A 5,122-nucleotide genomic window follows, 5' to 3' on the forward strand; every position below is an offset into this window, starting at 1 on the left:
GGGAATCGCTGGGTCACAGGGTCATTTTATGTCTGACCGCTTGAGGAACCACCGGACATTTCCACAGACGCTGCACCCTTCCACCCACCAACCCTGGGCAACCATTCCGATTTCTCCCCATCCTCACCAATGTATGGCTTTGATTTTCTGTATTCTGATGCTTCCACATCGGGGGCCCCTCAGGGGTCCCGGACGCGGGGAAACAGCTTGCTCATAGCACACCTTGTATATGCAAACCAGCCAATTCAGAGCCTGCCCCCCACCCCCTCCTCTATGGGGCTTTCACTCTCGGGCCACTGTCCCCCTGCTCTGACACCCCAGGCCCGAGGACCACTGCAAGTACGGGTAGCCCCTACCCCCCAGACTAGCTGCACCTATTCACGCTAGCCCGTCCTCAGCCTGCATCCCTGCCTTGCCTCTTTCTTCCCGATGGGACCACAATAAACACTTGCCCACATTTCCCCCTTTCTCCCTGTCCTCCCAACGGCTGCTGGTGCTTCCCTGAGTGGCCATGGGTGGTCCAGAGCCGCGAGTGACAGATGTAAGTCTGTGTGGTGACGGATGGCGAGCAGACTGGGGCGGTGATAGCTTCTCAGGGCGTTCACTTGCTGAACCGTAGGTCCCACACCTGGCAGTAATACCACGTTGTGTGTCAGCTGTGCCTCAGACAGACAGACAGACAGACAAGCCGACTTTTCAGTGCCCGTCACTGGCTGAACTGCTGGCTTCATCACACCTGAACAAGAATAAAACCCACTCAAAAACAGCCAAGACCGATTTTTTTTTTTTTAATTTTTGAATACGGTCTGTGCCCAACGTTGGGCCTGAACTCACGACCCCGAGATTAAGAGTCACAGGCTCTGGGCGCCTGGGTGGCTCAGTCGTTGAGCGTCTGCCTTCAGCTCAGGTCATGATCCCGGGGTCCTGGGATCGGGTCCCACATCGGGCTCCCTGCTCAGCGGGGAGCCTGCTTCTCCCTCTGCTTCTCTCTCTCTCTCTCTGTCTGTCTCTCATGAATAAATAAATAAAATCTTAAAAAAAAAAAGAGTTGTGGGCTCTGCCGCCAGAGCCAGCCAGATGCCCTGTTTTGTTTTTTTAAACACAGTCTCGATTACCATCTGTACTCTTCTGCTTGGGCCGCTGTAACAAAACCCCACGGGCTAGGTGGCTGAAACAACAAATTGAGGTCCTCACAGTTGTAAAGCCTGGAAGTCTGAGTTCGAGGTGTTGGCAAAGTCGTTCCTTCAAGACCACTCTCATTGGTGTGTGGACGGCTGTCTTCTCCCCATGTCCTCACCTGGACGTGCCTCTGTGTGTGTCTAATTTCTTCTTTTTTTAAAAAGATTTTATTTATTTGAGAGCGAGAGAGCGAGAGAGCGAAAAAGAGCATGAGTGGGGGGTGGGGAAAGGGAGAAGCAGACTCCCCAGGTGTGGGGCTCGATCCCAGGACCCTGGGATCATGACCAGAGCTGAAGGCAGACGCTTAACCAACTGAGCCACCCAGGCGCTTCTCTAATCTCTTCTTATAAGGACACCAGTCAGATGGGCGTAGGGCCCACCCCATGACCTTGTTGTACCTTAATTACCTCTTTAGAGACCCCGTCTCCAAGTACTGTCACCTTCTGAGGTCCTGGAGGTCAAGACTTCCACATAGACACAATTTATTCCCATAACACTATACGAATGCTAAGATTTATAGAACTGCACACCCCCAAAATAAATTTTAGTGTACAATTTTTACAAAATAAGAAGCCATGCAACATGTGGCTTGTGTTGGATCTGGTCAAGACAACCATCTATAAAGAATATTTTGGGGATAATGAAAGTAAATATAGATTTGGACTAGATACAAAGAAATGATGGTTTTGTTAATGGTGATAATGAAGTGTTGTCTATGTAGATTATTTTTAGAGTTTTTTTTTAAAGATTTTATTTATTTATTTATTTGACAGAAAGATAGAGAGAGCCAAAGAGCACAAGTGGGGGGAGGGGCAGAGGCAGAGGGAGAAGCAGACTCCCCGCTGAGCCAGGAGCCCGACATGGGACTCGATCCCAGGATCCTGAGATCATGACCTGAGCCGAAAGCAGACTCTTAGTCAACTGAGCCACCCAGGCGCCCCTCTTTTATTTATTTATTTGTCAGAGAGACTGAGCACAAGCCGGGGCGGCGGGGGGGGGGAGCAGCAGAGGGAGAAGCAGGCCCCTGCTGAGCCAGGAGCCTGATGTGGGACTCAATCCCAGGACCCTGGGATCATGACCTGAGCTGAGTGCAGAGGGTCACCCAGTTCCCAGGTGGCTGGAGGAGGCACGATTGTATGACCAAGGCTGTTGGTTTTTCTCCCAGGAAGACTGGTGATGGCTCAGCTTGAGACCATGTATGTCATGACTCGCCCCTGCTTGGCTGTGTACGTGGGAGAAATTTCTTTCTGTCTTTGCCATCTCTTAGAGGACTGCCTGGGATGCAGGTCACATTCTAGTTTCGTCTGATTCGGAAATAAACTGTTTTCTTCCTCTCTTAGCTTTTTGAGCGGTTTTCTGGGTTGGCAGGAGGTTTTGTTTTCAATTATATTTCCCCAACAGAGAGCAATATTTGAGTAGCCAGAGTTTGGAAATAAGCCCAGCATATATAGAGAGAACTGGTTCATAAATTTCTAGCAGTTTACACCCCTTTAGGAAAATCACCAAAGTCACCAATTGAAATGAGAAGCTGTAGGATTTATTTTTAATTGAACCAAAAAAGCAAAGTGTATTGCAATGTGTACACAGTGTTACTTTTTTTTATAACAAAGAAAACAAAACGGGTCGGTCAACTTGTTACTTTTTATATAAACACTGACCAGATGTACAAGAAACCCAATTGCTGAAGGACATGCCCCCAGCAAGTCTTAGATTTCTAAATCTCAAGCTGATTTTTTTTTACATGTGACAGTCATTATTAACACAAAGAAAACATGTTTAAATAGTTTATAATTCAAATGTGATTTATTTTTAATTGGAAGTCACTTTTCTATAAAAGAAATCATTCTCCGATATGTTCCCCTTGTTAGAAAAGAAACAACAGGCCCCAAATGGAGTCACTGGTGCCAAGTCCCACATCAGCACACTGAGACTTAACACCTAATTTATGCAGTTTTGGCCTCTCCCTGTCACTGTGTGCCCAGTCACATAACCTGCTGGGTAGACCCCCTTCCCCCCAAAGGAAGGTGATCTTGCCTGAAACAATCCAGCTGTTGCTAGATTTCCCGTCCCCTTCTGCCTATAAAAGCCTTCTATTTTATAGCTCCTTGGAGCTCCTTTCCATCTGCTAAGATTGGATGTCGCCTGATTCATGAATCATTAAATAAAGCTAATTACATATTCAAATTCATGGAGATGGATTTTGTTTTTAACGCCCCAGAACACTCATTTTTATGAAAGTGAATACCACCTCTTTGCAAAATAGAGAAAATGAATTTTTATAATTATGTTTGTAGGTAAAATGGTCCATGATACTGGAGTTTGTACTTGTCTATCCAAAACTGGGAGATATTTTCAAAATGAGCGATCATATTAAATGCTGCTTCTGGTGTATTGAGAGTTTTGGGTCCAACATAAATGTATTTCAGCTTTTATGGCTTTTAAATCAGTTAAATTAGGAATTCAATTGCTTTCAAGATATCACAACCTTTTATATTGCAAAATTCCCTAGAGATACACATTTCCTTGTAGGATGTGAAGAAGATTTAAAATGAGGAAGGCATCCCTAAAAGAGTCACTCAAGGGGCACCTGGGTGGCTCAGTCGTTAAGTGGCTCAGGTCATGGTCCCAGGGTCCTGGGATCGAGCCCCACATCAGGGTCCCTGCTCAGCGGGAAGCCTGCTTCTCCCTCTCCCACTCCCCCTGCTTGTGTTCCCTCTCTCGCTGTGTCTCTCTGTCGAATAAATAAAATCTTAAAAAAAAAAAGTCACTCAAAAAAAAAAGTCGAAAGGACACTGAGGAAGCAAGCAGGTCTTATGCACATCTCCTGTTTCAATGTTCAGAACACCATGAACTTTTGACTTTTGTCGATCGCCATTGGATCAGCTCCTGGAACACATCTTCCTACTGGGGACTGAAATAGAGATAATGTAATGCCTGTTAGTCGAATAGCCAATCAGGTATGAGATAGTTCAAACTCTGCCAGCACCAATCGTAATTCCTTCAAAACAACTTATGTAACCTTGTATTTTTTCGCCTTTATAAGCCTGCACTCCTTGCTAGCCATTTCGAGAACACTTTGGATTTTGACTCTGTGTCTCCCAGATTGCAATGCCTAAGACCCCCAAATAAATGCTTTTAGTTGCTTTATAGTCTTGTGGTCTTGACTGTAAAGAGGAAAATGCACATCTGAGAATTCTAACCTTTCACACTGTGGCTCTGCTGAGTGAGGTCCTGTGCCAGGCTGGAGAGCTGGAGTCCCACTTCCCTGGGGTGGGGAGGGGGCGGTTTGCTGACCTCAAGCCCCAGAGGTGGGGACGGGGAAAGAGGTCGGAGCCTCTCGCTCTGAAAGGTGACAGGTCAAAACTCACCGACCCGTCCCAGCATGCACTGACGTCATTGTTGAGGATCATTGTTCTTAAACAAAAGGTCCACCTAAGCCCTGACCTTGCCCCCAGGCCAACCCTTGACCCTAGGGTTCACCGGCTCCTTCCTCTGTCCCCTCCTGTCCAAGGTCCCAGCAAGGGGAGCTCCGCGGATAAACTGAGTCAAGACGTCACGGTCCAAGAGGAAGACGCAGGCGCCGGGAGGTCCGGGTGCTAGGAGAGGGTTCTGCTCCGAGCCCGGGCCAGTAGGCCACGTGTGTCCGAACGGCTTGTCACTCAGGACACAGGGGGCAGGGTCTGGGAGGATTGTCCAATCAGGGGCTACGGGGGCGGTGCCGAGGCGCGAAAGCCCAGTCCGTGGTTAACCGCAAGCTCCGGCTCCGGGGGCGGTGCCCAGGACCCTAGCCAATCAGGAGCAGGAGCCCGGAACGTTGTCCAATCAGGGCGGAGGGCCCGGGAGCCGTCCAATCAGGTCGGGGGAGGGCGCGCTCCAGTCGCGTGTGCATCGCTCCCCTGCTGCCCCGGCGCCGGTGCGCACCTGCCCCGCGCGGCAGCTGCTG

The sequence above is a fragment of the Eumetopias jubatus genome, unplaced genomic scaffold (genome assembly GCF_037043125.1).
Source record: "Eumetopias jubatus isolate StellerSeaLion01/CBP00866 unplaced genomic scaffold, mEumJub1_p1.0 scaffold_1, whole genome shotgun sequence".
NCBI lineage: Eukaryota > Metazoa > Chordata > Mammalia > Carnivora > Otariidae > Eumetopias > Eumetopias jubatus.